At 42.0% G+C, this 27,680-nt stretch overlaps 1 protein-coding gene across 3 annotated transcripts in view; it reads right to left on the bottom strand.

Moving 5' to 3' along the window:
• The window catches only part of PRICKLE1 (prickle planar cell polarity protein 1), a 100,642-nt gene extending 77,321 nt beyond the window's left edge, over positions 1 to 23,321 (bottom strand). Inside the window, exon 1 of one of the 3 annotated variants that reach the window (XM_053921598.1) lies at positions 23,094 to 23,321. The gene's annotated coding sequence lies outside the window, so the exon portion shown is untranslated. Of the gene's footprint in view, positions 1 to 12,321; positions 12,453 to 21,290; positions 21,379 to 23,093 lie in introns of those variants that run through there. The other 2 variants (XM_053921600.1, XM_045184226.3) reach the window with 2 other exon arrangements.
• Positions 23,322 to 27,680: the final 4,359 nt, after the last annotated feature.

Here is a 27,680-nt window from a genome sequence, read left to right as displayed (position 1 = left end):
GGTCACCATGAGAAACAAGAGACTTCAGGCAGTACTGTCTGAGAGGGGATGTGTTTTGGGGACAGGGGAGTTGAGCAGGGACATGGGAGCGAGTGACCCACCTCAAAACTGCCCCTCCCATCCCCCAAGTGGCACTTTTTCAAAGATCATAAAGGCCCTGATGAACTTAAAGCGGCATGGAATTACGATGGGATCCTCAGAGGGCATAGGGACAGGGAAGAGGTAAACACAAGGGAAGCTTTGTTAGGGGTTCACTCCCCCCAACCACCAAAGTAGCAAGTCCTCCTCAGCGGTGAGCCTGGCCAGCACTGCGGTTTTACTCATTTGTTGTTGCGTTTGTCTACAAGTACTTCTTTTTCTCATTGCTTTCACCCATATAGCCAGTTTCCCTGGTGGCTGCTGCTTTTTCTTTTTTCCTTTTTACACCAGCTCTGAACCTCAGGATCCCAGAGGCTAGTGAGGAGAGGATGCTGGAAAAGGACTCAGCTAAAGGAGCTGAAGGATGAACTACAGCTACTCTCTGGAGAGTTTTAACCCAAGTCTCTTGCTTTCCAGTTGGATTCTGTGGCTACTATATTTACCTATAAGGGGCCAGAATAACAGCCTGGATAGGGTGGGGTTGGGGGGCAATATGTCTCTGACCTGGACGGAGACAATTTAAGCAAGGTATATGGGACACTCTAATCTAGCCTGTGTTGCTAGATGGTGAAAGGCAAGGGAGGGTTGGAAGATGCTTAAAAGGATGAGAGAGCCAAGCCATGGAGGCCTCATAGGGGAAGCACAGTTTGCACAAAGAAATGGCAGTCAGCTTTTCATTTCAGATAGATCACTCTGAGTGTGCAGGGGGCAAGACTGCAGCCCAGAAGCCTGAATGGTCAATTAGTGAACGAAGATAAAAGATAGAACCTTGGAAAGAAGAGGATGGCTGGTTCCAGAAATGTCTAGGAGGTAAATTAGATGGGACTTCTGGCTGCATGAATGTGGGCGGGAGGTGGGGGTGGAGGAAGAGGAGTTGAGGATAATGTCCACGAGTCCAGTCTGGATAACTAGGCAGTTTTTGAAGCTACTAGCCCAGAAGGATAGATATAGATGGTGCAGAAGGTCTGAGGACAGTCAATGGCAAACTGAGCGGCTGGAGGGGGAGGGGGCTGCATGACTGGTGTCTCAGGACGGTCCGCTAAGAGTTGGTCTAAGCGAACTGGGACAGTGGACTGGACTTGTGTAGGAAGACCTGGATTCTAATGGTGCCACCCACAGTGATTCTTGGAGGCATTTGGAATCTGCTTCTCCATTTATAGCATGATGCAGTTGACCCACCGTTTGTTACCAGGATCAAATGAGAACATGTTTGTAAAAGCAATCTTCAACTCTAAATACATTTACTTAAGTTGAAGAAACCCCACCCCAATCCATCTCTTTCTCTCTACTCTTCAAACTCGGTGCCATTTGCCGCCAGCCACCAGATACACAAACGAACAGGGACTCTCACAGGGGTTGGTGCACTCATCAAGACCTGGTGTCCCGAAGTTTGCCCTTCACATTTACTTACTCCTCAAGTAAAAAGATTTAAAGCCCATAGTATACGCTTGATTTTAAAAATAGAAACAAGCCCTGGCTGGCGTGGCTCAGTGGACTGAGTGTTGGCCACAAAACAAAAGGTCTCCAGTTTGGTCCCTGGTCAGGGTACCTGGGTTGATGCCTGGGTTGGAAGTCAGGTCCCCCACTGGGGGCCTGCAACAGGCAACCAATCAATGTTTCTCTCATACATCAATGTTTCTCTCCCTCTCTTCCTCCCTCCCTTCTATCTCTCACTAAATGTTACAAAACAAAACAAAACAAAAACAAAATAAAAATAGAAAAGAGCAGCCCACAGTTGTTCTCCAGAAATTCAAAGTTCAGGGTGCAGAAGGTACAATATGAAAAGCTGATTTAGATTATGTCTTAAGAAGGGTAATGGAGGCATGAGGCTGAATGAGTTGGATGAATATGCATACCATCCTCCCTGCAAAAGAGTTTGATAATCTCCTTACTATTCTAATTTCCACATGGGAGGGACAAAGAGATTATTGCTATTTAAAACAATTATTTGCAATGGAACTAACTGGCCTTGTGGGGGAATCGACATAATGAAATGTCCAGCAGATTTAAACTTACTAAAACCCCTTGCTAAAGCCTTTTTAATCAAATGCATACAGATTGTCAATCCAAATGCTCCTGATGGACACAAATGGTGAACAACATACAGGGCCCGGCAGAAGTAACGCCACTGAGTGGGGTGGGCAGGGGATGTGAATGTCCCGCACGAGATGGACAGCAATTTGAACACTTCACTTAATATGTCATATGGTGTGCTGGAGTGTGATATTGTTTTGTTACAGAATTACATGCTTATGATTTTGTAATAAAAGATTTTATAATAAAAAAGGGGCATTATTTGTGCTGGACCCTGAATATTGAGTATAGATTCTGTGCTGAGCATTCTATTAAGGGTAGATACTCTCTTTATGTGCACAATTTCTAATGTCGCCCAAAGTCAGCACTGGCCCCTCCTGAATGGAACTGCCCTTTATGAGCTTTCTTTGTAAAAGTTACTAGGATACAGTCTGCTATAGAAGTTTATAGTCTTGCCAGACTGTTTCTGAGTATTGCCCTAATGGAATTAAACTTCTGGCGTATTGTTGTTGATTTAAGAAAACATTTCAGCCCTGGCCTTACTGTGCTAGAGCATTGTCTGGATGTGCCAAGGTTGAGGGTTCGATCCCTGCTCAGGGCACATAGAAGAATCAACCAGTGAACGCATCAACAAGTGGAACAACAAATCAATGTTTCTCTCTCTCTCTCTCTCTTTCTCTCAAATCAATAAAAAAATTTAAAAATACTTCAATTGTTTTTAATCACACTTCTTTCCACTTTATAATGAAATATTAATTCCAAATGACATCTAGGTCCAAGACAAAAGGCAAGTGAGAAGTATAAGGGTGATTTCTCATCTTTAGGTGGGTCATGCATCCATCTTTTTAATTTTTTAAAAAGATTTCATTTATTTATTTTTGAGAGAGAGGGTAAGGGAAGGAGAAAAAGAGGGAGAGAAACATCGATGTGTGAGAGAAATATTGATCAGTTGCCTCTCACACCCCCCACCCCAACTGGGAACCTGGCCTGCAACCCAGGCATGTGCCATGACTGGGAATCAACCAGTTACGGTTCAGCTGGCAGGCCAGCGCCCAACCCACTCACTAAGCCACACCAGCCAGGGCTGCATTCATCTTTAAGCACAGACACACACAAGCGCACACACAGATAAGAAACGGCACAAAGAGAAACTGATTATACCCCTACAAAACTTCACCTCCAACCTTAAAACCCAATCATTATAATTTGTGATTTGCTTATCTTTAGTGTTTAAAAAACGTTCATTAAATGTTCATTGTGAATGGCATCTGGTCCAAAAAGCACCCACCTGGAGATGAAACTCAAAAAATAAATTAAACATATAAATCATCCTTGAGATCTGTATAGAATTTGCTACCATGTATAGTGTCTCTTTTCACTGTACTCCAGGACGTGAGGAACACTTTCTACATTATTTTAAGTGACAAAAATCCCCCACTGTAAGTAACGTGCAGTATGAAGAAGCGTACAAGGTAGGGTGGCCAATATACCGATTGAAAAAACAAAATGACAGTATTTTCAAGCAGCTCATCTTAAATCAGGACGACAATTTAACTCTATCTTGTGCATTTAAGAAATCTATTGTACTGTAAAAAACAATAAGCAGAAAGTAAAAACTCCATAACCTCATCTCCCAGTGATCAGCATACACATACAAACACTACCACAGATGACCATACACGGTTCTTCCCCCCACCGACCACGCCCTGCTCACTATTTTACAATCTACCTTTCCTACTTACGTGTATTCTGCACACCCCGTCGTACGATTTGCCTCTGTATCTCTATTTTTAACAGCTGCATAATTTTCTACCTTATGAACATCCCAGCATTTCCCCCCTACTTTTTAAAGTCTAAAATAAGCTTTCTGATAACAGTTTAAATGGAAATATAAAATAGGCATTAAAATACCTCTGTAAATAAATCAGTTCAGCAATGGGGCTTTAAAGTATATTTGGAATCGTTTTTAATTAAAAGAAAATTCTGTGACCTAAACTTCATAGTGCCCTTAAAGTTTGCAATTTTTATACGTAGAGTTCAACTCCAAGTTCCTCTGGAACAGAACTGACTGCTTGTAGACACTACATTCGTTTTGAGAGGGAGGAAGGTCATTTCAAGTTTGTTTAAGACTGCCATCTAGTGCCTCCTTTCTTTCTGTTGGATTCGGGAAGCTTTCTGTGTGCAAGTCAGTTTAAGTACATGCTGACTTTAACTTTCAGGGCTGGTTAACTCAGATTTTAGGTAGCAGTAGCCTTTTCCTGCTTGCATGGCACTCTTACGGTACGAGCTATGATGGTAACGGAAACCGACTATGGTGTTCAGCAGTTCAGCAGTCTTAGAGAAGAAAATGAGACATAGACTCGAAGAAAAGTAAAAAGCAGTCACTTGTCATCCTCTGCTGACCTATGCAATTAAACATGACGCTCAAAACAGGGCCAATTAACCCTTTGTGGTCATGTATGTAACCCCTGGAGCAGACGGGTCGGTAATGGACCCGTAGCACTCCGCCAAGGTTCCGGTTTAGGATGAGCAGTGCAAGAGGAGCAGTGTGGCACTGGACAGTCTGCTCTGGATGGTACCGCTGAAAGACTGGGCCATCGGACTCTGAAATCAGAGCCCCACAGAGGACACCTGCCATGGACTAGACAGTCACTGTGTTGCCCAAGGCATTCCTTTGTGGATTGATGTGAAGTCAAAGTCCCAGCATGACGTTAGGAGGCACTGAGCTAATGGACAAGTAAAACAGCAACGGAAGGAGACCTCACTCAGCCTTAAGAGCTCATTAGCCAGTTCAAACTGGAGTAGTTCCAAAACACCTGGGTGGTTTTGTCCACCTACCTGAATTACCCTGGAAGTTTCAACTGGATACTGTTCCCTTCCATGAGTCATAAATTATTTAAGTTTTACTATACACTGTTAAACAATTGTCATAGTCCACGCTTAAGCGGCTGCCTTTCAAACAGGGTATGACGGGACGTTGTGATGAAAATCACAGGAGGCCTAAAGGATGAAAGACGCTGTACCGGTTTGAGATAAAATTCCGCCTGGAAGCTCGACTGATCGAGGCGTTTATTCGATTTCCACAGCTCCCAGAGTTATGATTAGGCAATTCCAAATGACACTCATATTTTTCTTTCTAGAAAATACCTAATTTATTCATAAGAAAAATACAAGTTTTAAAAAGTCCTTTGGTATTTCTATTTCTGTGGATTAAACCCAAATGTGTATTTTAACAAGTAAAAAATTCAGTGTTTGTAAAGTTCTTGAAAATTATTATATAAATTTTTATGCATATAGTTAAAGAAGAAAAATACTTAGCTTTATTTTAATGCAACTATTTTGTTTATTTGGGAGATTATTTTCACAAACATTTACATGTTAATGTCAACAACAGCTCAGTTTAATTTAACATGCAAGAGTCCATGTGAATTGAACCTTAACCCAAAGGTTCTCTTAGCAAATACAAAACCTTTAATTTCCTAGGCTTTATCATGCAAATCCCCTCAAATTGCCTGTTAAATTCCACCTTCATCAGGTCACTGAGAAATGCAGAGAAAAATGTAGCCTATTTGAACCGTGAAAAGGAGGTAAACCTAATCAATGGGTAATTTTTTGCACATGTTAATATTTTAAAAGAAAAAATACAAATATTTTTTGCTTTTCCATATTACAGATTCATATGAGTTTCAGAGTCATAAAAAGACCAGTAAAAGGGACTTTATGAAGAAGTATTCTAAGAATAAAATTATAGGCTATTTCTTGCTCCATGAGAATTTAAAAAGACGCCAATAGAAGAAAGAAAATGTCCCTGTAGCTTATATTACACAGTTCATTAAAAGCAAAATCCCTGAAACCTGCCTAGGGGAGGATGAAACTGTCCAGCGCAAATCCAGCCTGTACCTAAAGCCAGCAGTGAGGGGCAGATGCCACGGCCCAGGCCTTGGGTGTGGAAACAAGCAGGGACTCTGAGTGACGGCTCTTTTGGTCCAGCTCCTGGGATGGGAGCTCACACTTGTTTTTACGGTGCAAGGGTATGAACAGGACTTGGGAGATCTTCGAGTAATGCTGGTGACACACAGCCCCCTGAATGTCAGAGAGTTCGTTTGCTAACGTAGGCCCACCCCTTCTATTTCGGATGTACCTGTCTGTGTACCTCCCCAGCCCAGCCCCCAACTAGCCAAGTCCTGAAGGATGGAGATCAGGGGATCCTATGTTTGGATTTCCCTTTTCTCTTCCTCCCATCCACCACCCCCTTGGTTGCGATATATAGAAATATGTCTACACTTGTATCTCCAGTAAGTATTACTGAATGGATAAACAAATAAATGAATGAATGAGAGATAAATTTTAAGTGTAAACAATTTGGGTAGATTTCACATTAGAGTTAGCCTTCACAGATATATAAGCATTGGCAAATTAAAAAAAAAAATTATTATCTAAATCCCAGATGATCTATGCTTTGAAACATTTAAAAATGGTAACATTGTTTATGAGCTTTCTTTCCCTCTAAGAAATGTTTAAAATACAGGATGGGGCAAAAATAAGTTTACAGTTGTGGGTAAATGAAACACAGAGTTTATTCTTGTATTATTACTTATTAATTATTGTATAACCTTACATACAACTACAAACCTACTTTTCCCCCACCCTGTATATCACAATTGTTTTTATGATTTTAAAAGTAACACAGTTATAGCACAAATTTTGGAAAAATTGGAAAATTTTGGAAAAGCCGAAAGCACCTGGGTTTCCACAAATCCAAAGGAGGGTCCTTGGTTTCTTGCCTATTTAAACAAATATTTTTCACCAGTTAATCCAGGGAATCCCTCGAGTACGGGAGCATTGTCTCGCCCTGAACAAACTTAATGGCTTGTGATCCCTAATCAGACTGTACTCAGTTACACTGAGAACCATAATGGCCAAATAAGTAATACTCCATGGACGAGCCTGTTTGAGAAATGAGAGTGCTATCCAAGGACTGCTTTAAAACACTGGAGCAAAATGACCCCATTATTTTGATGGGTGTTGTCATCAAGCCAGGGCCACTAAAACGTGTACATGCCAACTAGACCAAAGGACAAGAAGCAGCCTGTGGGAGACATCTTTCCCCTGGGCTGCTTTGGAATCATCCTCAAAGCTCCCATCCAGTTTTCTCTGTATGTTAATGGACTCTGTTTGGTCAACCTGCAAGTGTTGACTTTTATGAATAGGTGACTTAACACACATTGCTCCCAAAGACTGGGAGACTAAAATATTTTGCCCTAAGGAAGAGAAAGGCAGTAATTCTTTAAAGTTTTTATGCAAAGCAACAGATGCATCATCATGGCGATTCTCTAACATAGCCAAGGAATGACACTGATCTGTATTATTAGTTCTCTCTTGGCATCTGTACAGATATCTTCTATCTGTGGTTTTCAAACTGTCTTCGAAGAGCCAGGATCCCAAGTTGCTGATGGTGGAGCTACCGCCAGGAGCTTTGAATTGCCAGGTAGATACAGGATGCCCAGTTAAACTGGAATTCCAGATAGACAACAATTTTTGTAAAGACTTGTAATATTTGGAGCATATTTATACTAAAAAAGTATCAGTTAGCTGAAATTCAAATTTTGCAAAGTGTGTGATTTTCTGTTTTGATAAATCTGACACCCTTTATAGAACAAACCCTTTTCTGCCTCCCAATGAGAGCAGTCCCACTTGCCACACGGGCGTTCCAGATAATGCTGGGTCTGAGAAACGTGTTCTGGTGGCCAAAAACAGTTTGAAAACCACTTTGCTGGAAGAGTCCGAGCAACACTCTGAACTCTACTGTCTGTGGGCTTCCCATCAATAAAGCAGAGGGCGTCTGGCTGTTGTGAACATTAATTATGGCTTGTAAAGCCCTTTGAAATTGGCATGTTCAGCCACATATGCTGCAAAATATTTATCACACGCCAGACTGCCTGAAAATGTAGTGATTGCTCAACGAACAATAGATGGCGGGAATTCCAAAACATGTTAAATCACAACTTTAGTATCACCCCATTGAAGAACCCCAGATGAGAAAATACAGGGGAACCTTCCAACTTAAGAATTGAGTATATCTTTGAAAAACAAACATACACAATTTGCTTTTCAAAGTACAGTATTTTAAATTACATTGTTATGGCTTCTTTTTTCAGCTGAATCATAGTTTTGTAAACAGGAGTTCAAGAAATAACAATCAGGAAATGAAGAAAATCGCTCATCCCTATTGTCTGCTATTCTTGCTTGGTAAGGTGCTTTGTGTTTTGTTTTTAGCTTAAAAACCGAGATACCAACACAATAAAACACATATGGAAGGCACTTGGTGACATTCACGCTTCTTTTTTCCCAACCATTAGCCTTCATGGAAAGCTCTTACAGCACTAAAGCAAACGTCATAAAAGTAAATATTCATTATAGAATGTTGTCTGAACACTTGAGGCTGAAATTGAAACCTGACAGTGAAACTGAAGAGTAAATAAATTTAGATTGTACCAACATCACAATGAAAAGACACAAGTGCAAATACCTGGGAGGCTGGCCAGGTAGAGGCGACATTAAAGGACAGAGAGTACTTATTCAGAGGTTTAACCCCAACCACACAAAAAAGACAGAATCACAGTAAAAGTTGTCAAAATTCACATCTACTTTCTGATAGCAACTGAAGTTTTATAAAGGTGGCAGTAAGTCCACGACCGAGAGCATAATTAATCTTAGAGCGAAAATAAAGACTTGCAGTTCACTGCAGATCACACTTGTGTCCTGCTTCCCGCCTTTACCCACACTTCTCTGCCTAGCCTGGGTCATTCTGCAATTTAATGACTCGGTCATCTCCCATCCAGTCGTCAATACCCACCGCAACCATCTCTTCCTCTTGGAAGCCTTCCTCAGCAATCCACACAGAACAAGTAACTTCTGCCTTTGTGACACTATTTTATCTGGTAGGTGTCTCTATTCGTGCCCCTGACACAATATTTTGCAGGTAAGTGCTTAAATGCCTTCTTCCCTGTAAAACGCTTCCTCCCTGCTTTCAAGACAGGAACCTCTTTTATTTGATATTTGTATTCCCAGAGCCTAACATAATGCCTGGCACACCGCAGGGACTCCATAAAGGTGTGGCAAAATGAAAATGATGTCCCCAAACTGAAGGAAAACTAAGAAAATGTAACATTGAATGGTTGACACACATTTATTTGTAAGTGCAATTCCTCATTACTTTCCAGAGAAAAGACGGCAGAGAATGTGCAAAAGAGCTGCCATCACTTTGAAGTGAACACATGGCCAGGAGAAGAGGCAGAAGGTGAAAGGTTCTGTGTATCCACTCAAGGAGCTACAATGGCAGAAACCAGTGTGAACGGTGCCTGAAACATCTCTGCAAAAGTGCGCCAGCTGTAACTGGGAGGGCCGGCCTCCAGACCAAGGGAAAGGTGTGGTTTTACTTCGATCCCACCCGCTAACAGTCGCTGAGAAGGCCCACAAAGGTGTCATTAAGAAATGGAACGTCTTCCTGCAGGACTTTCACACACTCATTACCATCTGATAGCGTTTGATCTCGGAGTCGTGGCTGAAGTGACCCAGATTCAAACTGGTGATTATCAATGTCACATTTATACAGTCCTTCCTACTGGAACAGCACTTCACAGTCACTTACAAACCTGCAGGGGGATGCGCCCTGGCTCACTGCTGTGCCCACCTGAAAGACTGCAATCTCTGTCCTCTCAGATATAACACAGCCGCTGTGTTACTTCCTGGTGGGCCATTTGTGACGTCAGGCTCAGCCTAATTAGAATGCGAGTAAGACCCAAGGTCGCGAGAATTTGCTAAAAAATTGGAGATTTAATTAATTTCAGTGCTGCAGAAAATGGAACACCCAGGCCCGTAGGTATGGTGGCATATGCCAAAATGTAGTATTTCAGATTAATAGAGAAAGAGTTTCACCATTTACTGCATATTTACACCAGCTTTTATTTGGAGAATGGGAGAGATAAGAATATTATTATGGTTTTAAAAAATATTAGGAATGTCACTAAAATGGATATTATTTTTCTTTTCCAGCAAACTCTCTCTAAAGCTCCCAAAATTAATTCCAGTTTGGTCAACGAACACACACATTTTAAAGTTATAATTACTATTGATTATATGAGTAAGTGAACATACTGCTTTGAGTTCTACTTTTAAGACTTTCCACATTTTCCATGAATAAACATGATATTGCCATTTGTAATTTTTAGTCTGAACATAAGTATGCCATTGTCGTAACTTCATCGGATTAATAATTTGCTCTTTAATATTACTATATTTTTAAACTCTGCATATTAAACTATAATGTAACCTATTAAGCCAGACTTTGGTAAGAGAGAGTGTATATTCTCTTAAATCTTTAAAATACAGCTATTGTTGAAATTTGAATTGGCCACACTGAATCATGAATAAAGAGACCATTTTTTAAAGCTGCACCTGGGTAATGTGAATAATTTTGAGTAGGCTGTTAAATAATTGTAGTCAGACACTTAGTGATAATTAATAATAAAAAATAATATCAGCTCCAATTGATCATGTACCCCCTGAAGTTACAGTCTCCAAATCCAATATTTTAGAATTAGGAAATTTTGAGCCTAAAAAATTCATCAAGTCCCTCCTCACCTTATAATTGAGGAAACTGAGGCACAGAGCGGGTAAGAAGTCCAGAAAATTAAGTGACTTATCCAAGATCATATGCAGGTTAGTAGTAGGAGAAGCTATCTCTAAAAGCATTTCATTTAGAAAAAACATATACAACAATATTTACAAAATAATAAACACCATTAAACATTTTTATATCAGTGACAAATGACTGCTTATTTCTCTCACTTTCTATTGCTTTTTTTTTTTCTTTCTAAAAACTGAACAGCAAATGTTAATTTATACAGGAACTGCCAAAACCAAGCTCCTTAGGGAGCTGTGACTTGAACTGACAGGCAGCCTCTTCGTCAGTGAAGTGGGGGTGACCTTGGTTAGACCTCCACACAAAACGCCGGGGGGCAGATGAGATGAGTCTGAAAGTACTTTGTGTACTTCAGAGGTATCAGTTTTATCTTCAGTAAAGGACCCTGGAGTGAAAACATGATCATTTCTGGCCAATAAGTTGGTGCTGCCCCTTAATAGGAAAGCTGATGCACTGCCAATTTAACCCTGGAAACTGAGGCGCTCAACTAATAATTTCAAGCAACTAGGTTTCCTACCAAGCTGGCTGAAATCACTTGGAGGAATAGCTTTTCACCTTTGGAATTTAAGTCAGGATTTCCTGAGTGGAAGACTAAACTCTGTTTTAACATCCAGGGCAGTATCACAAGACTGTCTGACGTTACTGCCTCTCTTTTTTTTTAAAGGTGACCGAGTAGTGTGGGTGCTTTAGGAAGAGGGAAGTCACATAGCTTCCTCGTTGCAAATACTCAATCTTACTTCTACGAATATGGCATCCATTTGCTATGTGATTACATTTCATTGATTGCTTTGTGGAGGAGAGAAAGGAGGGGGGTATTTATTTGCTCGGTCTCTTTCCTCATATTCTGGTACATTTCTCTGGTTTTATTCAGATAAAGGGGAAAACAGCTCAGAAACATTAGCTGCAAAAAAATCCCAAACACCTCCTCCCCCCCATAAAACAACAACAAAAATCTCTATTCTAGAAATTATTGCTCAGGTAAAGACAGAATACTGCTTTCTGTTTGTCTTTATTATACATATAACATAAAAATGGCCCACAAATGCTTACTCTGTAAAATGAGAGTGGCCGTTTGCTAAATTCATAGTCCTATAACACTAAGACTATAAGCTTAAAACTCTCTAACTTGCTTAACAGTACATATTATCAGACTGGGGGAGACGTGCTCCAATTAGAAGCATAGCTAGCTTCCTATATATCCATAGTAAATCATTCTGCAGGTACTTACTAAGCACCTACTACGTGTCAGGCATACTCTGAGACTGAGGATAAAGCAGTAGACCAGGCAGCATGAAGACTTCCTCACGAACTGACGGCTATATAAGTAAGTACCTGTCACAAAATAAGTGCTATGGAGAAGCAGGTTAAAGGGTTTCAGGAATGCTGGGTGGTGCCTGAGGGAAGGCAGGGGTGTTATTTTATACAGGGTGATCAGGGAGGCCTACCTGATATCAGATGACTTTTGAGAGAGATCTGAGGGGATGGAGTGAGTGATCAGCCCACCTGGAGATACCTACACATGTCCTTTTGTATTAGCTGGAAGCCTGGCACAGACAAGGAGATTGGCTGTAAATTTCAGGGAAGTGAAACGTACAAATAACAAGGCTTTACACAATACTTGACCCTGCTCTCAGTTTATCTCCCATGATCCTTACACCCCATACATACAACTTAATCTTCTTCCCTGACTGAAATTCCTCACAGTACCTCTTCCTGTAACTAAAAGGGAGAGTTTTCCAGTTACATTGTGTAAACAACCTAAGTCGGTAATTCAGGTAGAAATTTCCACTCTGAGGCCCTGATTACTTGAGTTGGCAATGGGCACACAGGATGAAAAAGATGCTGAAACTGCTGGCTTTGCAACCGGCCATGCCTACACAGTGAAGAAGCTCCAAGGAAACTGGGCAGTAATTTGGGATTTAGAATGGTGGGTTTTTAAAGTTCTTCTTTTAATGTAAAACAACCCCCCCCCAACAAGAATGGCACATACAACAACATCAAGCAAACTAGATATCAAATTTCTCCTTTCCTTTGTACCGTGTAGGACACAGCCAGTAGAAGTATTGACTGGTTTAAGTTCTTTGTATTTTGTCTATCTATGTTCTACCGTAATGGTAATAACAGAAAATGATAGGAAATAACCCAAAATTTCAAAGACTGAAGAAGGAAAAGCAAAGAAACACAATGGGCAACAAACCATTTCAATCAATTTTCACAAAACTATGCAACAGAATTTTCCAATGCTTGATAATAAAACTTTCAGACACATCATAGTCATTATGAGAAAAACTGTATGTGCTGAACATTTTATGAAGATTCCATGATTTATCTTACCTGGAACAAAAATATCCATCCATTGTGGAAATGAACCTCTGGATATGAACAGTTTTCAAGCCCTTTATATGGTATACAGATATGATATTGAGTCATGACTGTAGAAAGATGAAAATAATTGCTAACTATAAAACATAATTTATGATTAGCTAGTTTAAGATTGCCTCACTATTCCAAAGAAATGGAAATCAGCATTTCTGTTGTTGAGAAGGACAAAGGGCTTAATCACACACATACACATACACACATACTCACACATTTTGATGAAAAACTTTCATAACACAGGCTGGAACAAAAGTAGGTTTACAGTTGTAAGTACATGAAACAGTTTATTCTTGTATTATTGTCTATTAATTTTCAAATAGACAACTGTAAACCTACTTTTCCCCCCACTCTATAAAGATATATTTAAAATATTTTATCTTTGTAATTCAAAAGATTTAAAAATAAGACTTACAATTATAATAAAGCTATAAATTTGTCAGATAAGCTTTGAAACCTTAATGGTGATATGGGTGGGTCTATTTCTTAAATGGCCACACTTTAAGATGACAACAGAAAATTGAACATTCACTCATTCAACAAATGCAGGAATCCGAAAAGTCAGTGAACATAGGATAAACTATTATTCAACAGCATGTTAATTATACTTTCAGTGATATGCTTAACACGCTTGCCCTGGCCGAGTAGTTCAGTTGGTTAGAGCATCGTACCAATATGCCAAGATTGCGGGTTTAATCCTTGGTCAGGGCACATAAAAGAATCAACCAATGAATGCATAAATAAGTGGAACAATTTATTTATTGATGTCTCTCTGTCTCTGTCTCTCTCAAAATCAATAAATGAAATGTAAATACTTTATTTATTGATTTTTTGAAAGAGGTGAAGGGAGGGAGAAAGAGAGTGAAACATTGATTGGTTGCCTCTTGCACGCCCCCAACTGGGGGCCTGGCCCCACAACCCAGACATGTGCCCCAATCAGGAATCGAACCAGGAACCTTTCATTTTGCAGGACGATGCCCAATCCACTGAGTCATACCAGTCAGGGCTCAAAATCAATACATAAAATTTTTAAAAATATGCTTAATATCTTTTTTTTGGTCAACCTCCAGCTATCGGCTATCTTTTCAGATAAAGTACCTCCACATTTAAAGCAATCGTTAATCTGAAAAAATACAATCAATATACTAGAGAATATCCCAGAAGTCTAGGACCATAAGAAAAATGATGTATTTCCAGATGAACAATTATACCTTTTGTTTTAAATTTAGAGGCACTTTACCTGAAAGGTATCTGGAGATTGGGAAAAAAGAACGTACTGAGCATATTATTTGAAAACATAACTAACTTTAACTAACACTTTCAAAAAGTTTCCTGACTTTTGGGGCTCTCTATAGATGTTAAGTGTCTATATGTGCCTGGCAGTGTGTGAGCCCGTGGGTATGCAATGGGGAGCAAACACGGTTCCGCCCTCACATTAACCACCATCTACTCACGGGAGCAGAGCAAAGATTTCCCTGCAGCTGGGTTAGAATCATATCTATCATATTTTTATGCTGATACGAGCAAATATGTTTTATTTATTTATTTATTTATTTCAGTAGGAAACTTGAATATCCCCACTTCCTTTTTTTAAATTGTTGTTCAGTTACAGTTGTCCCACCTTTTTCTGCATTGCTCTCCCCTGCCTCATCCCACCGCCCTCCAGCCCCCCAGCTCCCACAGTCAATCCCCCCCATTCCCACCCCATCCATGCCCACTAGTCCTGTACTTGGCCTTGGCTTGCCCCTTTCCCTTCTTTCCCCCGTTGATACCTATAATATTTTGACACCAACATTAGGAACGAATATATAGCTGTTAAGAATGAATGAATGAAAGAAAAAAAATGAATGAATGAATGAACAAGTGAACAAAAGAGAAAGAAAGGAAAGAAGGGGGAGGAAGGAAGGAAAGAAGAAGGGAGGGAGGGGCAGGCAAGCTGTAGCCTAGTGGCATTAGAAACATAACACTTTAGAACTGGAAGGTAATCTTAGAGATCATCTAATTTATCATCTCTCTAGTGCATCAAATTAGATGAGGAGCTTTTCCGAGTTAAATGTATAAGACCCGACCCCAAACCTACTGCCTTAAAAATTTCTGTGTATTTGCATTGTTAAAAATCTCTACAGGTGTTTACAATTCACACCTTTGACTAAAATGCACTGATCTAGCTTAATTCCCTCACCTTACACATGAGGAAACTGAGGCCCAGAGAAGCTTAGAGGCTGACCTGAGATTACACAGCTTTTGTACTTCAGTTTGAGTTTTCTGATTTTCAGAAACAGACTGTGGAACAACAGTCTTTTTTGGTACTGTTACACCACGTCACGACTGTCTATTCTTGAATCTCTGTGCAAAGAAGCAGCGGGATGAATGACAATTACTTGGCCAAAAGTCACTGCACCAAAGTTAAAGAGCCAGTGTCTATAGGCAACACAAACACATCCGTAACGAGAAAAGACCCATCATACACCACAGTCACCTGGCTGCTTCCTGTTTAAGCAGCCAAATCAAACCAGTTTAAAACACTCCCACGCAAATAGCATTATTCCTATCAATGTCTCATTTCAGCACTGCAATGAATAATAGTTTTGGTTTCTGTGGGTAAGGATGGAAAAGAAGAGTGTGATTTTTTTCCTGGCTTATTCTTTAAAATTCAGAAGGTTAAAAAAATCCATTTCCAATACCTCAGTATACAGAAAGCCTGGTCTGCTTTTAACACGTTTGGCAGTATTTGAGGACGTGTGTTCGGCCATTAGCCTGCCAAGATGTTTCAGCTCATAGAAGGCCCACAAAGGGAACATATGTGATTAAGTTAGTTAAACACAAATGTCTTCTCTGTATATTTTATTCCCTCCCTCCACATTCACCAAAACATAAAAGGGTAAAGCACTACAGAACTACGTGAGGGGGGCCAGTTATTTATCACTTCAGCTCCTTTCTCAAGGCTTGTGTAAATAAGAACTAAGGCAACTCAATGAAATTATTCATATGATCTTTGCAATGAACAGAGCTAAGCATCAGAAAGCAGTTCAAAATTCCTCTGGAGCATATGTATTTCCTTACAAGAAACATCTGTGATTCTCTAATGCACTTCAGGCCTAACTTTATCTCTTGCTAAAAATTATGTAATATGCATACACTTCAAGCACTGAACATACTTATTAATTACATAGTCACACAAGAATTTAAAATGCCGTCTCTCTTTAACACACATTCTAACAAGTATTTCAACACCAGAGCACTAAGCAGTCTTCTTAAATCAAATTTAACCATTCCCTAAATTGTTTAGAAGACATGTTTTAAATAAAAACGGATGCCACACTCTCTAGCTCTTTTGCAGATCCTAACTAAGGAACTTAGATTATGTAAATAACGGTTGGAAATATCAATTACAGTTAACGAGTTATGAGTTTCTTCAGAAGATTACCGTATTATATTTGCTTATCAGTGAGCTACATGAAAAAAGAAGTACACATGCCTTGGTGAAACTGTAACATGTTTCAAATCAGTTTCCTATTATTCGACTGAAAGGGTGGGGTGTGTGTGTGTGTGATGCACGCATGCCTATAGGTGTGTTTCCAGAAGACAGCATTTTAATGAGGGCAGAGGAGCTGGCCAATATAGAAAAGGGTTTTAACAGATGTTCTATTTCAATGATAGTTACTGTGGGCTTAGTCACTATAGCAATGGGCCTTTGTGGGGTGTGTGTCTGGAAGGCTGGGGTGCTCAGCTGGTAAGGCAACATAAACCTCATTTTACCTTGAGCTGAGCAAATTTCCTCCAAGAAGCTTTGCTTAATTGAAAGACAGCTTCCAAGGATAAAGGAAATGTCTAAGCAGCGGTTGGTGGGCACTGCTTCACAGTACACTGCTGTCCTAACGCTAACCTCACACCTTCTAGATTTGATCAAAGGCCGCCACTATGGTTCATTAGTGGTGGTTCTTTGGAGCTAGGCAGTAACCTAACCTCCAGGATCTCAATGATCCCTGCTGCCTGGGTTAATTTCAGCTGTCTCTACGGGGGCTACATGAAACATGGCATTTACAAATTGGGATTATACAGCACTATTTATTACACGATGGAGGAGTTCCAAAAATGCCAGAAGAGACGTTGGCATTTATGCAAGTCAACTACTGTTCAATCCAAAGAAGCACTATATTTTATAGGATGTTTTTGCCAGGATTGAAAGAGCCTATGTGAAAACACCTTAATTAGGACCATCTTAGCACCTTGCTATTGGATAGCCTCTAGCTCTAGGTGTTATGTTTCAAATGGGCCAACAAACCATGCTGGAAACAGAACCCCTGCCCCACCCCACCCCAGTCCTGTAACCAATCCCTTCACTGCAAGTCCTGAGAGTGTATATTTTCTTATTTTCAGATTTAATAAGTCAAGTATATCTGGTAGCTATTAAAAGATTTAAACCACTTCTGTTTTAAAGGTTTCAGTGTTCCAAGATTTCAAGCCTACAGAGGAGGCAAACCTAGAGATTTTTGTTCCCCCCACATCGCATTTTAAAAATATCCTTATTGACCTCTCTCTACCCTTTCAATGCATTTCTAACACATGTTCATGGGCTCACAAAAAGAAAAAGAGGAATCTGAAGGAAAGACAGTATACCAAATAATCTCCAGTGACCTAAAAAGATAATTATGATGACAGATCCTTAAAAACAGTGTGGAAAAACTTGAAAACATTAGCTACTTATTATATGCTATCAGATAACCTTTTTTTCCTTTTCTCCTTTGGGGAAATCCAAACTGCTGTACAATGTTTTCTTCCAAATTTCCTTTACCAAACACTTCAGTTATGGCTGCTCAAAGCAAAGGGCCATCGTAGAAAACCAGGGCCAATACTGTATCACATTAAGTGATGGCTACTTTATATCACTTTTTTAAAAGGTAACAAAAGTGGGGGTGTACTGTGAAGGTGGTTATAAAAAACTTCACAGGAAACCAAATAGCCTTTATTTAAATTAAAAGCAATCACAGCCTGATTCTTGGAACACACTTCGAAATGCTTTTTGGCATGCAGCTGCTACATGCCGCCAATATTGTGTGTAATTGGAAACATTTCAAACAGAATTGTTACCGAAGTCAAAGACCATAATTGCGAGCTGTGGGATCTGAGCCTCAGATAAAAGAAGGGCAGCTGAGTGAGAGCATGCTGCATGGAGGAGTCTACTTACGGGTCTGCATCTGACTGCAATATTTTCACTGTATTATTGACAAATCTTTCTTTCCAGAGGCCCAAAGAGAGAAGAAGGAAACAGAGAGAAGCATACATAAAGAAAAGCTGGTGGGTACTATAAATTAGCTATTGGGACAAAACTCTTAGAAAGGAGTTACAAGACTTCAGCGCTTAACAACTGAAATAACACAACTCATTTTTTTTTTCCTCCTGAAGTGTAATCCGCTAGAAATGAAAGGCATCTTTCCCAAGAGTTTGCCCCAAATCTACCAGTGAGAACAATGTAACTTCAATTTAATTAGTCAGTTGTTTTTTAGGATCAAACTTATGGACAGGGGTGGAAAAAGTTAAGTAAAGGTACATGACAGTTGCTTGCTAGTTTACAGTTCTCAGTTTTAAAATGTTTACATTTACTTCTGCCTTGCTGACATTTTTCTTTTTTATTTTAAATTTAAAATCTCCCTTTATAGGGAAATGAACCTGAAAGGGCCTAATCAGTTCAGGCTGGGCAATCATTCTTGTTCCTAGAGAGAGGTCCCTTCCAGAATGACCAAAATGCATTGGGTTTAGTCTAAACATGTGCACAAAACCGAGACTCAGGAAGAATTATCACATTCTCATTGAGAGGCCTGACCCCCCCCCCCGTAATGTGAACAGTCAGTGCCAGTGGACCACTGGCTCAGGAACGGTTCTTGGAAAAACCGTGCAGTTCTGGCGCACAGGAAAGGGATCTGCTTATTCTTTCGTATCTCCGCGCCAGAAGCATCATGACATCAGCGCGCTCCAACTTGTAAAGCATGTCTCTTCAGCGGAGAGGGGAGTGGGGGAAAGGAAGGTGTAGGTGGATCTTTACGCAAAGTCAGGCCAGGCCTTTTCCATTGCTCCACAATGTTGCTTCACTAACAGACATGTAGTTAATGTCCTTGACTTCAGTCCAGCACAGCCGTAAACAAGACGACGTGAACACTGTTTACTGAGGGAGCTGAGGTGCAACACTGAATGTGTGTCTAGGATGGCGAGGTCCAGAGGCGGGGGCTGCTGCGACTTCCCTGACGCCTCTGTCCCTGGCACTCTGGTTTGGAGCGCTGGCTCCACGTGCTGCCTGAGGTTTCCAGGAACTGCACCAGTGCATGGCTTGGCACCTGGATTATTTTATTTTCCTCTCCCAACTCGTTTGCTCACGTCAACCTTCTAAAGATATTAGTGTGAAATAGGGTAGTGTTTTATTTTGTGACCACAAGAAAAAGCAGGAATGGCCCCTTAAAATACCAACCAACCAACCAACCAACCAACTAACCAAAAAACAGAGCTCATTCCCTTTCTCAACTCTTATTTATTGTGGAACAATTACACCTGGATTTAAGCAAAGTGAATATTCTCACACTAAAAAGAGTTAGATAATTGATACTATTTTATGTAAAATGAAAGAGAAATAAGAGAGCTATTTTTCTAAGAGGAAGGCCACTCTAGCCTGGTCAAGTGACACCTGTATCATTTCTATCCCCAGTGAGAATCACTTTGATTCTTAAAATTACTTTCCTTCTTTAAAAGGAAAAGTTTATTCTTTATAAATGAATTTAACCAGGAAATTAACTGCAGTAACTAGAATACTGGCAATGACAATCTTTCCTGAAAATAGTTTCCCATAATATTGGGCAACCCAAGGTACAGGGATAGGCCACTAAAAGTTACTTAATTTCTAGAAAATATTTTTTATTTTATTTTTTTAAAGAGTTATTTATTTATTTTTAGACAGAGGGGAAGGGAGAGAGAAAGAAAAGGAGAGAAACATCAATGTGTGGTTGTCTCTCCCATGCCCCCACTGGGGACCTAGCCTACAACCCAGGCTTGTGCCCTGACTAGGAATTGAACCCATGACCCTTTTGTTCGCAGGCTGGTGCTCAATCCACTGAGCCATACCAGCCAGGGCTAAAAAATAATTTCCTATTTCATGAGTATTATGAACAGTCACTCATTATACTCAACTCTGTGTTCTATTATTAAGTCACTATAAAAGATTTTAGAGAAATAAATGTCATTTTTAAAACTTAAATTTAAGCTTACTTTTAAAAATCTTTTATTAAAAAAACTTCAAAACTTAACCTTTTTTCTTTTGTCTTTTCAGAGTTATCAGTAGGAGAGGATATTATGAACAACCAGACTTTACCCACATCTGACTCTTAATAGTTTAGCTATTAACCCTGTAAGAAATTTTTCTCCCCAGTCGATATTAGATTTTATTTGGGCGACCCGAGCTCACTCATTACAACCTACTTTATTATAGAAACAAATCGTGGTTCCATGGACCTTGATTATAAAAACATGATAAACTTTTAAAGTTCATTGGTTTTGCTGGCAGGACTGATTAAATCTGTCACTTTAGTAAAATATATCACATTTCTTTTAAAAACCTATGAATCAACAGGCTCACAGGGTGAGAAATCACCAATTAGTACCAAATTAAGAATGGAAAATCATTTGTTTACATCAATATGGCTACCTCTATGTAGCACCCAGTGTTTCCTCCCCTCTTCCCTCCCTCCCTCTCCTTCCTTCCTCCCTTCCTTCCTCCCTCCCTCCCCTACTCTCTCCCTCACTTCCTCCCTCCCTTCCTCCCTTGGCTTATTCACAAGAATGAGTCACTATTGTTAGCCATGATGTATTAAAGCAGAGATTTTTCAAGTTCATCAGCAAGTGTGCTGACTCTTCACCATGGGTAACGTCCATTTATTTCTAGCACCTTTTAGTTTTCATATGTAGAGCACATGCATTGTTAACCTTTAAATCCTTTGTATAAACATTTCTGGAAGAGCTTGTAAAATATCTCCTTCTGTGTTTCCTGACTCACCAGTTGATGGCATTTAGAAACCCTCTGGTACCAGCAGGTGCTGTATTTTGCTTTCTTCAGGCTCCAGCTGGGCTACAATGACAGATTTCTGTCCCAGGCCAAGCCCAGCCACCTAGGCTAGGACCACATTGGAGGCAAACTGAACGGGGCCCCACCAGACAGCAAGATAAATGGCTGCTGTTTAAGTTTAAAATCCCCTGGTGGGAGTAAATATTGTTCCAGAGAAAAAGGCTTGACAAATATTGCATCATCCTTCCAGAGCTGTCTTGATTAAAGCAGAATCTTTGGATTAAGTTGGTGCTTAATTCAAAATGTATCTATCTTGCTGTCATGGGATTGTTTTTTTCTTCCTCGAGTCTGAAAACAGACATATTGTTGGGGATGGTCAAACAAGGCTGCCGCCTCCCAAGGGGGCTGGAGTCCACTCTTGATAATAGAAGGAGGCTGAACGCTGGCACTTCACTGAGGATAATGGAGACAGCAAAGGCTTAGTGGGAAAAGGCCAGTTGTCACCTAAGTGACAGGCAACAGCTGAGCTCACACATCTGGAGCTGGATCAGGGCAAACATTCAGCAACCCTCGCCCGTCTAAACCTTGGGCCTGTCTGAAGGGACAGATGGAAGTTCCTTTCACTCCCAAAGTACATTAAAAAATATCTGATGGTGAACCCCATCAATTACATAATATCAACTGCAGACACAACCTTCCGAGGTGCTGATTAAAACGAGGAGGTAGGCAAAACTGTCTGGCGTGCACAGACACAATTTCATTAAGTATAATTTGTCCTTCATAAAGTTCACCCTAAAAGCCACGTATACACGCATGCTTTTTACAGCACAAATGCATCTGAACTCCTCCCGAGAGGCAAGGTGTTCTTTTCTTTATGCAGGTTCCCATGGCGTGCTCTTCCCCGTGTGCATGGCTGCAGTTCTGCCTCCCGTCCGCTTCTTAAAATCAGCAAGCAAACGTGTTTGGCTTGTGGTTCTGAACCCTCCTTGGGCAATTTGGGACTCAGTGCGGTGCCATCCCACCGTCCCCCTTCCCCACCTCGCTCTTCATCCTCCCGAAGACAATCTGCGGACAATTTCCGCGAAGTCCCAAAATAACACGGCACTGCCAATAGGCACTGGCGATGCCGTTTGTTTTTCTTAGAGGGCAATGAAAATTTAACAGCTTTCTGCTGCATCCTGAGTCCCAGTCCTGGTAATCATTAACATGTCCAGTTTCTTTAACTTTTTCTGCCTAACGGGAGGAAGACGCTCCCATTCTTTCCCATATACGTCCTACACTGAGAAAACATCGTTGCCCGGGCGGGAGGTGGGGGCGGCGAGCTGATGCACCCCGGACAAAAAGCAATCGGCCCTCTCCCAGAGCCTTTGGAGAGGATCCGCACCCTCCCTCCCGACGCCAGTAGGTGACAGGCGATCCTAAGCGGCGGGCATGCCAACGCACCCTGGCCTTCCTGCGCCAGCATCCCCCCAACTCTAGAGCCACTGAATGGGTTTCCGTGCAGGAGAGAATCAAGGGAAGAGTTGGTGGTGATGCAGCAAACAAGAGCCATGCGGGCAGCCTGTCTGCAGCCCTCCTGGCGCTGCAGTCCCGTATCTGCTCTTGCTGTCGACACTGCCCAACAAATCGAACATGACCTTCTCCCCTGTTTCCTGTCACACTGCTCCTGTCTAGGTGTCACAGACCCTCCCGCAGTGACACCGAAGTGCCCGACCCTTCCCCTGCGGGACTCGCTCCCCACCGCCGTGCCCGTAGCCCTCTGCAGAGCCCACCCGGAGCCGGGCTGCCACTCACCCGGCGCGAAGGACAGAACTCGGCTGGACAGCCCGCGGCGCCGCGCCGGGTCTGCGGAGCTGGGGTTCGCGGCGTCAGGGGTGGGCGAGGGTGGGCAGCACGCGAACCATCCAGAGCCCAGAAAGTCGCCGTGCCAGCCGCAGCGCCCCTCGGGGAAGTTAGCGCGGACGGCGCGAGGCTGGCACGTCCCGGGGCGCGCTGTCGGGCGGCTGCGGCCGCTGGAGGGACGCGGCGCTGGCAACCCGCTGCAAGCCGAGTGCGCTCGGACTCCGAGCCCCGCGCCGCCGCGCCGCCGCTCTCCCCGCCCTCGGCCGCAGGGGCCGGGCGGGAGCGAAAACGCGGAGCGCGGACGCCGCAGCCGGATCCAGTCCGCTCGGCGCGCCCACGCGCACCCCGGCTCGGCCCGGAGAAGCGAGCTCGGTGCTCGGCTCCGCGCTGGGAGGCAGGCGGGCGAGCGTGCTGCCGGCTGGGCGAGGCAAGGTCCGCGCGCAGCCGGCCCCGCTGAGCTGGAGGCGGGTTATCCGCTGGAAGTTCACCCAGGCGCAGCCTTAGTTTCTCGAGTGCAGTTCTGTGGTCTCTCCTCTGCCCCGCCCCCGATTTATGCTTTTTTTTTTTTAAACTAACAATCCTGATAGATTGAAAGTCTGTAAGGGGAAATAAGACAAAGCCAATTTCCTCAGATCAAACGTTTTTGGGGTTGCCTCTTTGGGTTTCCTTTCCTTTGGTTTGTGTGAGTGTGTGGGTGGGTGGGGGGACAGTTAATTAAACTCTTAGATTCCTTCCGGCGCGCCTTGCTTCACTGGGGACCCACCTGGACTCGATCCTATCTGTGTAATCCCACGGGCATTGCTTCCTAGCGAGAAGCAGAACATTCAGCCTCTAGTCCGTTCCCTTCCCTCCTCGACGGTTCTGTTCATCTCCAAGAAAACCTTCAAGTGTGGGGAGGGCACGCGAAAACCTCAGCCCACCCCAGTGTTCAGAGCCGGACCTAAGTTAGCATGGCGCACTTCAAGTGGTGTTCAAAGTATTAATTTGATCACGATGATCATTTTTCACTGGTCACACTGTTCTCCATGTTTTCAGTCTGCCCAGTTCCCAGGGCTGGGCTCTCAGGCTCAGTCGCCCAGAATGAACTAAAACTCAGCCAGTTTGGAAGTTTTGCCTTGACATTTGTGTCATCCTAAAACCTCTCACTCTTTCCAGTTCCTGATCCGTGGAGTCTCACACTGTGTAGGTGCTTACCCGCCTACCCGCCAACACCCCGTGGCAGAGAGCAGACCCCATGGCAGCAGCTACTAACCCCAACTTGACAGGTGTCTCTGAAAAGCTGGGGCTTCTTGACCACTCAACCACATCCACAATCCTTTAAGATATTCTTTTTATCTTCCATGAAGATGAGGGTGTATGTATGTGTGTGTGTGTATGCAGAAGCAGAAGCATGGGGGGTGGGGGGTGGCAGTTGGGTGGGGTAATGGGGAGGGTGTTGATTTATGCAATTTTTATTCCTTTAAGAAAAATCAAAACTGCCAATTTAAGATTTTTCTCTTCGGAGTTCCAAATCTCATTGATTTTCATTGGGAGTGAAACGGAATTCTCAGCAAAAACTGAGCAAATTGAAAAAGATGTAAGGAAATAACATGTAAAGACGAAAGGAGGAGAAAATGCTACAAATCTGGGGAAATGTGTGTACTCCGACTCAGATCTCCCCTGCACTGCAGAAACACCCCCCCTCCAGATCCTGGGGCTGTGTTCCCAATCCACTGAGCACAGATTACTCAGGAAACAAAGATGTTGCTTTTGAAGTAACTCCACTTGCTCAGTGGTGTTGGTGACTGATGGGAACCTGGGCAAAACAACCTATGCAGTCTTGCTTCTCAGCATTTTATTGAAATTTGCTTTCTAAGTTGTGTCTGTTTATCTTGCCAGGGTTACAGATGCTTCCATTAAGCGATACACATTTTTAGCTTCTATCTAAACTGCAAAACTGCCCAAGAAGACTGACAAAATAATTTATTTCACCCATGGAGGTATTGAAAAGCGGGTACTTTCAAGAGCAAAGAGTCCAGTCTCCTTGGTAGCATTTTTGGGTGCCTATCTGTTTAAATGTCTCAATCAGGATCTTCAAATGAAAGCAGTTTCCCAACAAACTGCATGGCAGTAGAGTAGAACCAGTGGAAGATGGAGTAGAGGATGACATCATTCAATTTCTATAGCCACATCTCCATGGGAAAGTCCTCTTCCGTGGACCAATAAGCATTCGTAGCAGGCAGGGTTAGGTATGGAGAAGCTCATGAGCAGAATATTTATAGAGCTTGCATTTGGGTCTCTCTATTAATTGTGGAAATGCTTCTTTCTTATGATAATACCGATGCCAGAGGAAATAGCTGTGTGGTGACCTCACAAAGGTTTTGTTCATTACACAGAGCAAACATGTTGGGCCCTATAGGGCAAACAGTTGCCCCCCAAGAGGCTTATTGCCTCTTTGGACAAGTGCACTGGACAACATCTTCCATAGTCAATGCAACTGTGACACTTGGTCTTCAACCTGGACTCTCATAAAATTAGTTTGGGTGGTACATGTGACGATTTGCCTCCAGAGCTGTCTGAGTCAAATTTCAGCCCACTGCTTATCCAATGTAGCCTAGAATAATGCAGTTAACCTTGAGGAAATGCTTAGTTTCTTCGTTTGTAAGTAAGTAAGAATAATAATAATATCCACCTCAAGAAACTGTTGGGAAGACTGAGTGCTAGGTGCGCAGAAAAGACTCAATGGGTGGAAAGTTTACATAATGCCAATCTATAAGCCATCTTCTCACAACCACCCCTCTTTACACTAGCCTCCACACGGAATCCTACAAGTTAGAAAAGAACCATTTAAAAATTTAATCTGAAAAAAAAATCTTCATTGTGGACTACTGGGTTGCTTCTGGGTCTTTTGTATTAATGGTATTATTTTCTTTGTCTTTACAAACCAAAGTGGTACCACTGTACCTTTTATAAATAAATCAATTCACTTAGGTAATGCCTACTTTTCTCTTAAAGCTTCTATAACAAATAAATCTTTAAAAAAAAGAATTGTGTCCTCCAAAGATTCAGATGTTGAAATAGTCTCCTCTAATACTTCAGAATTTAACCTTATTTGGAGATAGGGCCTTTTGAGGAGTAATCAGGTTAAAATGAGGTCACTAGGGTGAGCCCTAATCCAACACGACTGGAATCCTTATAAAAAGGGAACATTTGGAAACAGACGCAGACACAGGAAGAACACCATGTGAAGATGAAGGTAGAGATCAGGGGGATGTGTCTACAAGCCAAGGAACCATCAGCAGCTGGGGGAGAGACACGGAACAGATTCTCTCTTATAGCCTTGAAAATGAGCCAACCCTGCTGACACCCTGGTTTCGACTTCTAGCTTCCAGAACTGTGAGACAATACATTTCTGTCCTTAAGGCACTCAGTCTGTAGTTCTTTGCTACAGCAACCTAGCAAATGAATTCAACATCCAACCAAGTCATGCTATGAATGCCTCTTGGCCCACTGAAGTGTACTTTCCTGTGAAGATGAGTTCACAACAGTTTGGACCACAAGACTGGGACTTAAACAAACAAGAACTTGATGGTGTAGCAGGCCATTTGATTCCCAAGTCCGTTTGACTCCTAGTTTTTGCTTTGTCCCTATTTCTTTAGTTTGTCCACATCTGGGACTCCTTTCCCAGCCTGCAGACTCAGCCCCACTGAATGTTTCCAGGGTGAATCAGTCTTGACCTTGTTATGACCTGCTTAGGCTTAGCTGTACAGTTATGTTCCCTTGCTCTAAATCCTACGCAGTCTTCCCAGGGCTTTCTGGACCCAGTGCACCCTCCTTGGATTAACCTAAAAATTGCCTCAGCCCTGACCAGTGTGGCTCAGCTGGTTGGGCCTAGGTTGCAGGTAGGAGCCCATACAAGAGGCAACTGATCAATGTTTCTCTCCCTCCTTCTCCCTCCGTCCCTTGCTCTAAAAATAAATAAATAAAATCTTTTTTAAAAAGGTGCCTCATTTTTGCATTCTGCTTCTCTCTCTGGTTTATTTTCCTACCACTCCCCACCCTTGTTTGCTCTAACCATATGTCATTTACAGTTCTTCAAAAGCATCAAGCTAGTCTATCCCCACATGCTTTGAATATACCTAGGATGGTACCTATCAAAAACTTCCCTGTTAGCTAGCTCCTGCTTATCCCTTATAATTCAAATCAAGCATCGCTTTCTTGATAGTCCATTGAGGTGCTTATTTGTTGTTTGGCCTGTCCAGCATCTGTTTCTCTTTTGTAATGCCCCAGATTTCCTTTGGGGAACCACCTCCCCCCACTGTCAGCGGTTTCCTTGGCGACCCATCCCTGGTTTTGCAATTAGGATCATGTGACCCTGTCCTGGGAAATTAGAGCACTGGAACCCCTTGATCAGAAGATTGGTTCAGAAGATTAGCATGTGACCCAGGTCGGGTCCTGGGATTTTGCAGGAACTTTTAGAAATCTCACAACAGTAATTTCAACTAATATTTATTGAGCACTTATGTATCTGTTTGCTGGAAATTCAACAGTAAACCAAAG

Source organism: Desmodus rotundus, chromosome 3 (genome assembly GCF_022682495.2).
Source record: "Desmodus rotundus isolate HL8 chromosome 3, HLdesRot8A.1, whole genome shotgun sequence".
In the NCBI taxonomy this organism is placed as follows: domain Eukaryota; kingdom Metazoa; phylum Chordata; class Mammalia; order Chiroptera; family Phyllostomidae; genus Desmodus; species Desmodus rotundus.
Note: the sequence above shows the minus strand (reverse complement) of the source record. Positions and strands in the feature narration are given on the sequence as shown.